Source organism: Stegostoma tigrinum, chromosome 4 (assembly GCF_030684315.1).
Source record: "Stegostoma tigrinum isolate sSteTig4 chromosome 4, sSteTig4.hap1, whole genome shotgun sequence".
NCBI lineage: Eukaryota > Metazoa > Chordata > Chondrichthyes > Orectolobiformes > Stegostomatidae > Stegostoma > Stegostoma tigrinum.
In genome coordinates this window covers 86,274,461-86,286,449 of record NC_081357.1, presented here as the reverse complement: position 1 = coordinate 86,286,449, position 11,989 = coordinate 86,274,461, and the positions used below count along the sequence as shown (strand labels likewise).

The 11,989-nt window shown below is 45.2% G+C and overlaps 1 protein-coding gene across 17 annotated transcripts in view; it reads left to right on the top strand.

The window, feature by feature from the left end:
* Nucleotides 1-11,989, top strand: part of adgrb3 (adhesion G protein-coupled receptor B3) — a 1,393,543-nt gene that overhangs the window by 603,896 nt on the left and 777,658 nt on the right. The window lies entirely within an intron of this gene.

Here is an 11,989-nt window from a genome sequence, read left to right as displayed (position 1 = left end):
TCCCAAGCAGAATATGAGTTGCTGTTTCTGCAACCTTTGGGTGGCATCATTGTGGCACTGCAGGAGGCCCATGATGGACATGTTGTCTGAGGAATAGGAGGGGGAGTTAAAATGGTTCGAGACTGGGAAATGCAGTTGTTTATTGCGAACCGAGCAGACATGTTCTGCAAAGCACTCCCCAAGCCTCCGCTTGGTTTCCCCAATGTAGAGGGAGCCACACTGGGTACAGTGGATACAATATACTACATTGGCAGATGTTCAGGTGAACATCTGCTTAATATGGAAAGTCATCTTGGGGCCTGGGATGGGGATGAGGGAGGAGGTGTGGGGGTAAGTGTAGCACTTCCTGCGGTTGCAGGGGAAGGTGCTGGGTGTGGTCAGGTTGGAGGGGAGTGTGGAGCGGACGAGGGAGTCACGGAGAGAGTGGTCTCACCGGAAGGCAGGCAAGGGTGGGGATATGAGTTGCTGTTCCTGCACCCTTCGGGTGGCATCATTGTGGCACTGCACTGCACATCCCAGATGTCCGTGTTCTTCAAGCATTCCACTCCCGCACATCCCAGATGTCTGCGTTCTTCAAGGACCGCAACTTCCCCCCCACAGTGGTCGAGAACGCCCTTGACCGTGTCTCCCGCATTTCCTGCAACACATCCCTCACACCTTGCCCTTGCAATAACCGCCCCAAGAGAATCCCCCTCATCCTCACATACCACCCCACCAACCTCTGGATACAACGCACCATCCTCCGACACTTCCGCCATCTACAATCCGACCCCACCACCCAAGACATTTTTCCATCCCCACCCTTGCCTGCCTTCCGGAGAGACCACTCTCTCCGTGACTCCCTTGTCCGCTCCACACTCCCCTCCAACCTGACCACACTCAGCACCTTCCCCTGCAACCGCAGGAAGTGCTACACTTACCCCCACACCTCCTCCCTCATCCCCATCCCAGGCCCCAAGATGACTTTCCATATTAAGCAGATGTTCACCTGAACATCTGCCAATGTAGTATATTGTATCCACTGTACCCAGTGTGGCTCCCTCTACATTGGGGAAACCAAGCAGAGGCTTGGGGAGCGGTTTGCAGAACACGTCTGCTCGGTTCACAACAAACAACTACACCTCCCAGTCGCGAACCATTTCAACTCCCCCTCGCAATCCTTAGACGACATGTCCATCCTGGGCCGCTTCCAGTGCCACAATGATGCCACCTGAAGGTTGCAGGAACAACAACTCATATTCCGCTTGGGAACCCTGCAGCCCAATGGTATCAATGTGGATTTCACAAGCTTCAAAATCTCTCCTCCGTCCACTGCATCCCAAAACCAGCCCAGTTCATCCCCACCTTCCTAATCTGTTCTTCCTCTCACCTATGCCCTCCTCCCACCTCAAGCCGCACCTCCATTCCCTACCTCCTAATCTCATCCCGTCCCCTTGTCCTGGACGTCCTCCCCGGACTGACCTATCCCCTCCTTACCTGCCCACCTATACTCACCTCTACAGGCTCCATCCCCGTCCTTTTAACTTGTGTGTCTCCTCTCCAGCTATCTTCTCCTCTATCCACCTTTGTTCCGCCTCCCCCCTCTCCCTATTTATTTCAGAACCCTCTCCCCATCCCCCTTTCTGATGAAGGGCCTAGGCCCGAAACGTCAGCTTTTGTGCTCCTAAGATACTGCTTGGCCTACTGCGTTCATCCAGCTCCACACTTTGTTATCTCGGATTCTCCAGCATCTGCAGTTCCCATTATCTCAGATGGTGTACTTAATTGATTAGGGTGAGACCAACTGGTACTCTTTTTAGAATGAGTTGATGCAACTGATCGTTTGAGTTGATTCATTTTGCTTCAATGTTCCTTTAAAGGGAACTAAAATGTAGGCATTCATATTTAAAGTATAATATTAAAACTAAAATGCAGTTTTGGTTGGAGATTTTACCTTTGCCCACTGGATTTGGAAGGTCTCAAGCATTCTGGTGGACACCTGAGTGCTAATATAGCCCACAGAAGAGACCAATTTAGAAACAATCTCCTGCATTAAAATCATGAGTAACGTGACTTTGGGCTCCACAGAATGGATGGCAGGTTGTACCCCATTGCAATTCAAATATTTGTCTCTTAGATGACACAACTTTAGTTGATAGCCTGTTGTTGGAATGCAGGGGCTGTTTCTGAAGATTTAAAGTATACTTTAAAAGTGGCAGGATTCAACTTTCATCCCATCACTCCCCCAACTATCAACCCCGCTTTAAGTAATCTAAGTTGCTGGATAGTTGGCAATGACCAATTTATGTACCTATTGTAGCTTACTGGGAATGCCACTTGGAGCTCAGTAATGGATGCCTATTTATAAAATCGATGTGGATTGGTATTGACCTTTGCCATTTGCTGCTCCGCCCTCCATTGACTCCTGAGCAATTGCCTTCACTTCTTCACAATTTCTTACATGTTACAAACACCACCCTCTGAGCCTTGTGTTTGCTTTTCGACAATGTCTCTTCACTTTCACAAAGAGCTGGAAAATATGAAATTTATTATTGATTTTCTGTACTCCATTTCATTCCAAAACTAAAAGTTTGGAAGTTATGCATGCTTCACACTGCAAAGTAACACTCCTATCGGTTTGCATTACTTCACTGACTGGCTAGTTTTCATGTATTGAGAGAATAAAATGACAGAATTTCCTGCTGTTCTTTCATGTTTGTACAGCATACTTGTTAGACATTTTTTAAGCAAGGGAAGCAATCAGTGTAGATACCCATGCCAAGAGAGTTATAAAACTGAATACTGGAAGATCCAAGTTAATAAAGTGTGAAGCTGGATAAAGGGTCTGATGAAGGGTCTAGGCCTGAAACGTCAGCTTTTGTGCTCCTGAGATGCTGCTTGGCCTGCTGTGTTCATCCAGCTTCACACTTTATTATCTTGGATTCTCCAGCATCTGCAGTTCCCATTATTACTGGAAGATCCACTTTGTTTTCCTTTATCTCTCCCTGCCTGTATGAGAGAAAGAACCACCAGCAATGCATTAAGGTAGCATTTGGTATTTAGGTCCACCTGGCTAGAAATCTCAGTCTGGCTATAGCCACACAGTATCATTCATAATTTTCAGCACATGCTTCACACTGCGGAATCACCTGTGATCCCTGAACCTCATGAAACACCCTAACCCTGGTAAGTCAGTTCTTGAACCCTAAACACCTCAGTTTTATTTGTTCTAGTCCATGCTATTTGCAAATGTGTTGTTTAGGTTTCAAGAGTTTGCAAAGACATGTCTACGATAATGTTGCCTCCTTAGTGTTCAAAACCTACTTTTGGAGTATTGCTTTGCATAATTACTACCTGTTGTAATGAGCAATATGAAATATAACATTAATGAATATGTTCATTTATATAGTAAATGTTGTGAAATTATGTGCCAATTCATGTCTAAAGGTCAGATACCATGACTGATGCAAGCGCTGTTCATTGCCACAGAGTGCTGCACTATTGAAGGTGCTGTCCTTCAGATGCAATATTGACTTGTATTTGTACAATAATTTTTTTTAATGTATTGCCCCCTTGTGCCTCTTTGGAGTGTTATCAAATTAAATCCAACATCTAGCCATACAGAAGGACATTAGCCTGGTGAACAAAAGGTTGGTCTGAGAAGTAAGTTTATTTTTAGGGAGCACCTGGAAGGAGAAGAGAGGGAAGTTGGTTCCTGAGGCCCAGGCAACTGAAGCTACACTGTTAATGGTGGAGTGATTAGCATTGGAGATGTGTACAAGCCCTAGATTTGGATAAATATTGCAAACTGAGGATTGTTAAGCTGGAGGAAGTTACCGAGGCATGGGAAAAAGTTGTGGCAAAAATTACAATGGGGATGAGAATCAAACCAGGGTGCTAGTTGTCTGTTGAAAGCGGTTGCGTGCTGTTTTGCAAAAACATCCAATGTTTTCCCAGGGTCATAGCATGCAAACCTACCTGAAAAACTTTATAGTTAAAAACATGTTGACTGACCAGTCATCAAATTGCAGTATGTGGAATCAGATTCTGTTGAAAATTATTCTGTTTGGCTACTTAACAATTGCAACTGTGTGTTTTAAAGTAAGTTATATTGCTTTATAGTAATTTGAGACATTTTGAGGCTATGTAAATGCAAGTCTCCCTTTTATTGCTACATTGAATACCCATGACAATAACTGTTGTAACCTATATTGTAGAAGCTGGTTTCATTTTATGCTTCCTTGACTATGTACTTCCATAATCTATTCCCAAAATTGGAATTAAAATGCCATTTTAAAATGGGACTGAATGTAGAAACTGGAAGATAACAGTATTTTTGCCACATGTTGTAAAGATCCAAGTCTTTTTCTCTGGAGCACCAGTATTAATGATTGCTATGTTGGCAAGTCTTATGTAGCAATCAAACATGTGCTTATTTGCATTCATCACCAAGAATCTACATTTTGTCATCTTCACCCACTCATGTATGATATGTATACAGAGACATGCACAACATCAAAGCTGATGAAGAGCTTTCCCTCCTACACTCCCTGTTATTTTGAAGTTTTTACTTTCAGGGGATGTAGGTGTTACTGGCTGGGCCAGAATTTAATTGCTGTTGCTAATTGCCCTGAGGAGGTGGTGGTGAGCTGCCTTCAATAACCGAAAATGCAGTCCAATTAGTGTAGGTTTCTTGACTTGGAAATATATTACTGTTCCTCTTATCACTGGGTCAAAATCCTGAAACTCCCTCCCTAACCGCAGGTGGGACGATGTATGCCACAATGGACAGCAGTGACTCAAGGAGGCAGCTCACCACCATCTTCTCAAGGGCAACTAGGGACAAGCAATAAATGCTGGCCCAACCAGTCACCCCCACATCCTGTAAACTGTGACCCAGTCATGGTTCCTAAAAGCTTTCTCAAAGCATGTTGGCTCAGTGATTAATACTGCTGCTTCACAGCGTCAGGGACCTGGGTTTGATTCTTCCCTGTCTGCGTGGGTTTCTTCCCACAGTCCAACAATGTGCCGGTTAGGCAGATTGGCCATGTTAAATTGCCCATAGTGTCCAGGGTAATACAGTCTAAGTGGATTAGTGATGGTAAATGCAGGTTTACTAGGATAGGCTAGGGGAGGTGGGTCTGGGTGGGATTCTGTTCAGCGTATCGGTGTGGACTCGATGGACTGAATAGCCTGCCTCCACACTGTGGGCTTTCTGTTCTGTGATATTGAGTGTTAGTGGTGCAAGGAGTAAATGTTTGTTGATGTGGCACCAGCCAAGCAGACTGCTACGTTTCTTGAGTGTTGTTGGTGCTGTACACATCCAGGCAAGTGGAGTATGCCATCATGTTCCCAATTTGTCTTTTAAATGGTGAACAGCCTTTGGGGAGTGAAGAGATGAGTTGCTATTTTCAGGATTCTTAACTGCTCACCTACTGTTTTAGCCACAATATTTATATGGCGAGTCCAGTTCAATTCCTGGTCAATGATAACTCCGGGGATGTTGGTAGTGGGAAATTCAGTGATGGTAGTGCCAAAGGGTGATAGTTAGATTCTCTCTTGTCAGAAATGGTTGTTGCCTGGCAGTTTTGTGGTGCAATGATACTTGTCAGGCCAAACCTGTATATTTACCCGGTCTTGATGTATTTGGTTGTGGACTACTTCAGTATCTGAAGAGTTGTGAATGGTGCTGATCATTGTGCCATCATCAGTGAACGTTGCCATTTCTGATAGCTGGGCTTAGGACACCACCTTGAGTGACTGATGTGGAGATGCCCTGGGGCTGAAATGATTGATTGCCACCCAGCACGTTTTCCTTTATGCCAGTTTTGACTCTACGCAGTCAGGAGATATCTCCCTAATTTACATTGACTCCAGTTTTGTGAGAACTCCTTGAAGCTATACTTAAATCAAGTGTGGCATTGATGTCAAATGCAGTTGAACTCACCTCACCTCTGGAGAATAATTTTGCATACAGGAATGCATTCAATTTGGATCAGTTTTACCAATGTAAGCTTGGCTTAGTTGATGGATTTTTTTTGTGTCATAAAATTGCAAGTTTAAGCATTTACAGAAAATTGAGCAAGTATAACGGACCAATACTTTAGTGCAGAAATAAGTTGTGCTTAATCCTTGAAACTTCTAAATTTCACAATGATTTCAACTGAGATCTGGAGAGCATGAGGTGGATGTTGCATTTCCTCTAACATTACTCAAAGAAGTTAATATTTCAGTGTCAGGGTCACCAAAATTGGTCAGCCTTTGTGTTATTTGTCAGATTCTGCTGTCTGTAAATATTCTTGATGATTGCCTGCATGACAACAGTGTTCACAATTCCCTAATGGGTAGGCAAGTGCTTTGAGATGTCCTGTAGCTGTCGTCATGTGTTGTATAGATGTGGATTATTCTTGTGTTTCTGATAGACGATTGCACCCATGTATCAGTGAAATCACAGATGCACAGAAACAGTACTACAAGACAACAGAAAAAAATAATTTGCCAGTTCTGACATTTAACTATCCAAATTAATAAGGCTGGTTTCGAAATATGACACAGCTCCTTCAGTGCCACTGCATCAAAATCCAGAAACTCCCTCTTTGAATTTAACAGCATTGTGGGTGTATGTACACCACAGTAGGCAGCAGCGGTTTCAGAAAGCAGCTCGCCACCACCTTTTTTAAGGGCAAGTAAGGATGGGAATAAATGCTGGCCCAGCAAGCGATGCCCACACCCCACAAATCATCGAAGGAACTTAGTTATCTCCTTCACTTCCGTCGTGCCAAATATGACTCCACCTGGTGGAGAAGTTGAGCTTGTTTTTCTCAAGCTCCTTGGTGTCTCACTCAGTCAGATATAGTCTTGATGTCAAGAGAAGTCACTCTGTACTTGCATCTGAAGTTTTGGCCAAGGTTGTAATGAGGAGTGCACTTAATTGATATATCACAAGACTCTTTCCATGAGGATGGCTCTTGAATGATATGAATAGTGAATATGTAGATCAATGGGTAATTTTTATGACACTAAGGCATGGACATAGACATTGATGTCTATTCGTAAATGCCCTGAAATGAGCAGCTTGGCCATTTCATGAAAAGCTTAGAATATAGGAGCATGAGTAGGCTATCTGCCCTTCAGGTCTGCTCTGCTATTCAATATGATCATTACTAGTATTCTAATTCAATACCCTGTTCCCACTTTCTCTCCATACACTTTGATCCTTTGATTTCATTCAATGTTTTGGCCTCAAGGGCTTTCTGTGACAAAGAATTACACAGGATCACCAGTCTGTGGGTGAAGAAATTTTCTTCTCATCTCAGCACTAAATGGCTTACTCTGTATCCTTAGACTGTGACTCCTGGTTCTAGACTCTTCAAGTATAATGAACATCCATCCTGCATTTACCTTATCTAATCCTGCTAGAATTTTATAGGTTTCTACGAGATCTTCCATTATTTTTCTAAACTCCAGTGAATATATTCACTAAACTGATCCTGTCTGTCTTTGTATATTAGATTACTGCAGTGTGGAAACTGGCCCTTTGGCCCAACAAGTCCACACCATCCCTTGAAGCATCCCACCCAGAACCATCCCCCTATAACCCACACACCCTTGAACACTACGGGCAATTTAGCATGGCCAACCCAGCTAGCCTGCACATCTTTGGTCTGTGGGAGGAAACTAGAGCACCCGGAGGAAACCCACGCAGATACAGGGAGAATGTGCAAACTCCGCACAGACAGTCGTCCGAGGCTGGAATCGAACCCGGGTCCCTGGCTAACCACTGAGCCACCGTGCTGCCCTAATATATTGGTCCTGCAATCCCAGGAATCAGCCTGGTAAGATTTCTTTGCCCTTATTTCATAACCAGAATATCCTTCTTCAGATGAGACCAAAACTGCACATAATACTCCAGAATTGGTCTTGCAAAAGCCCTGTGAAATTGCAGCAAGATATCTCTGCTTTTGTATTTGAATCCTCTCATTATGAAAGCCACCCACCATTTGCCTACTTCAGTGCCTGCCATATTTACATGCTTATTTTCAGCAACTAATGTATAAGGACACTCAGGCCTAGTTCTTTCCTAATCTGCCGTTCAGACGATAATCTGCTTTCCTGTTTTTGTTACCAAAATAAAAACCTCACATTTACTAGCATCATACATCATCTGCTTTACATTTCTCACTCGCTGAATTTGTCTAGTCTCAATGAAATATCTTTGCATCATTCTCACAGCTACACTCCCACCCTATTAGTGACACCACAGACTTGACACTGTTACATTTTGTTCCCTGATCGAATTATTTAATCCATATTGTGAATATCTGATCTGATCCCTGCAGTATCCCACTAGTCATTGCTTGTAACTTGAAAAATAATCCATTTATTGTACTTTTTGCCTCCTGATTGCCAGCCAGTTCCCTGTCCGTGCCTGAGGACAGATACAAGTCAATCTCATTGCATTGGATCTTGAGTCAGATATAAGCCAGGCCAGGTTAAGGGTGACAGATGTTCCTTCCCTAAAGAGCATTAATGAACGAGATGAGTTTTTAGTTTGTGATGATAGTAAATGTGCCCATGAAACTGAGACAAGCTTTCAACACCAGATTTATTAATTGAATTTAAATCCCATTGGCTACCATGATTGGATTTGAGCCTGTGTATCCAAAGCATGCCTAATTATTTTTTTAAAAAATGCTGGAGAGACTCAGCAGGTGTAGCAGTATCTGTAGAGGGAGAAAGAATTGACGATTTGAGTCCATCATAATTTTTGGGAAGTTCTGGCATTTCCAAAGAAGTAAATAGTTTGGATCCAGTATGTGTCTTCAGAACAGGCAAAATAACTGACGAATTACATTGGACTCAGACTGTTGAGTTTCTCCAACTCTTTCTGATTTTATCTCTGATCTGCACAATTCATAATACTTTGCATTCACCCTGACCATTATTCTGGGCATCTGGGCTGCTGGTCCAGGGATCTTGTCACGATGCTACATGTAAATTTAAGACAATCTCTTGTCATCTTGATGTGGCTGAAATATAATTGCACCAAGACATTTATTTTGTTAGCAGAATTAAAATGTCAAGTGGAAAGTGCTTGAACAATACTCTTGCACTGTCCTTTTTTAATCTTGCACACAACTGAAACAAGGTAAAACTGTCTTTGTCGCCCTGATGTCCATCAGGCATTATTCAATTAACTAGTTGCTCATTTCGCCATCAATCCTCGGATATATTGGCATCACAAAGACAAATGTTCTCTTAAAAACTTCTTTTATGATTCTTGAGTTCTTGGCACCATTTACTAATACAATTTAATCAGGTGCTTGGGATTTTGTTTTGAACAATAACCTATAGCTCACACCCCAGATGGAGAGGAGGCTTTTCAAATTTTAGTATTTTTCTGGAGATTAACTCATCTCTGGTCTCTCTCTGAAGATGTGTATAGTCTCGAAAGCTTGTATTCTCAAAGTAGACTTCATCTCCCCATTATGAAGTTGAACTCTTATGTTTGGTTTGATTAGTTCAAATGCCATTTCCCATTGCTGTGTGAAGCAATGCACTCTTACCCTTTATCCATCAATTGGGCTGAATCTGTGTCTTGGGAGTGTATAAGTCAGGAATTTTTCTCTTGCCACGTGCCCTTAAAGGGAGAGTGCCCGATCAGACCTGGTTTCTGCTCTGGGTGAAAGAAGTGTGTTGGGTGCTGCTCTGGAGGGTACATGGCTATTGGTTGCTGGTTAAGGATTGCAGTTTCAACCGAAAGTGCCGAGGTGGGCTGTTCAATAGACCATCCTTGGTTTTCTGGGGCATGGTTTCATTTTTGTTTCCTTATATTTTTTACATCCTTTAGAGTTCACCACTCGTACCATATCACCCCGACCCACTCAAAAGCCCATAGCACCTCCATGCACCCATGCCAATTCATTGCAATCTTATGTACTTCACTCGCTCCTTCGTTGCTTATTCTCCCTTTGCTAATGCAGTACACATCTATGCCTACCTCCGTGGTTCAGCATCAAAGGAGCACTGACCTCTACATCGCTGAGGAGAGGCACCAACTCTCCGACACCACCTACCACTCCCTGGATCATGACCCCACCCCCGAGCACCAAACCATCATCTCCCAAACCATCCACAACCTCATCACCTCAGGTGACCTCCCACCCACACCCTCCAACCTCATTGTTCCCCAACCCCGCGCCGCCCGCTTCTATCTCCTTCTCAAAATCCAAAAACCCACCTGCCCTGGTCGACCCATTGTCTCCACCTGCTCCTGCCCCACCGAACTCATCTCCACCTATCTGGACACCATTTTCACCCCTTTGGTCCAGGAACTCCCTGCTTACGTCCGTGAAACCACCCACGCCCTCGACCTCCTCCAGAACTTCCAATTCCCCGGTCCACAACACCTCATTTTCACCATGACATCCAGTCCCTATACACCTGCATTCTCCACGCAGATGGCCTAAAGGCCCTCCGCTTCTTCTTGTCCCGCAGGCCCGACTGGTCCCCCTCCACCGACACCCTCATCCCCTTAGCCAAACTCATCGTCACCTTCAACAACTTCTCTTTCAATTCCTCCCACTTCCTCCAGACAAAGCAGGTGGCTGTGCGTACCCGCATGGGTCCAAGCTATGCCTGCCACTTTGTAGGTTATGTGGAACAATCCCTCTTCCGCACCTACACTGACTCCAAACCCCACCTCTTCGTCCGTTACATTGATGACTGTATTGGCACCGCCTCGTGCTCCCATGAGGAGCTCAAACAGTTCATCCACTTCACCAACAACTTCCACCCCACCCTCAAGTTGACCTGGACCATCTCCAAAACATCCCTCACCTTCCTGGACCTCTCTGTCTCCATCTCAGGCAACCACCTAGAAACCGATATCCATTTCAAACCCACCGACTCCCACTGCTACCTAGAATACACCCCCTATTCCCAATTCCTTCACCTCTGCCGCATCTGCTCCCAGGATGAGGCATTCCACTCCCGTACATCTCAGATGTCCTCATTCTTCAAGGACCACATCTTACCTCCTGCAGTAGTCGAGAACGCCCTCGACCGTGTCTCCCGCATTTCCCGCAACTCATCCCTCACACCCCATCCCCGTAGTAACTTCCAAAAGAGAATCCCCCTCATCCTCACATACCACCCCACCAACCACCAGATCCAACGCGTCATCCTCCGACACATCCACCATCTGCAATCCGACCCCACCACCAAAGACATTTTTCCATCCTCACCCTTGTCTGCTTTCCAGAGGGGCCACTCTCTCCGAGAGTCCCTTGTCCACTCCACACCGCCCTCCAACCCACCACACCTGGCAGTTGCCCCTGCAACCACAGGAAGTGCTACACCTGCCCCCACATCTCCCTCACCCCCATCCCAGACCCCAAGAAGATTTTCCACATGAAGCAGATGTTTGCATGCCATCTGCCAGTGTGGTATAATGCATCTGCTGTACGCGGTGTGGCCTCCTCTACATCAGGTAAACCAAGCGGAGGCTTGGGGACCGCTTGCAGAACACGCAAGCTCGGTTCGCAATAGACAACTGCACCTCCCAGTCGCAAACCGTTTCAACTCCCCCCTCCCATTCCTTAGATGACATGTCCATCCTGGGCCTCCGGCAGCGCCACAACGATGCCATCCGAAGATTGCAGGAACAGCAGCTTATATTCAGCTTGGGAACCCTGCAGCCCAATGGTAACAATGTGGATTTCACAAGCTTCAAAAGCTCCCCTCCCCCCACTGCATCCCAAAACCAGCCCAGCTCATCCCCACCCTCCTAACCTGTTCTTCCTCTCACCTCTATCTCTTCCTCCCACCTCAAGCCGCACCTCCATTTCCTACCTACTAACCTCATCCCGCCCCTTGACCTGTCCGTCCTCCCCGGACTGACCTGTCCCCTTCCTACCTCCCCACCTACACTCACCTTTACTGGCTCCATTCCCACTAACCTGTCCGTCTCCTCTCCACCTATCTTCTCCTGTATTCATCTTCGATCCGC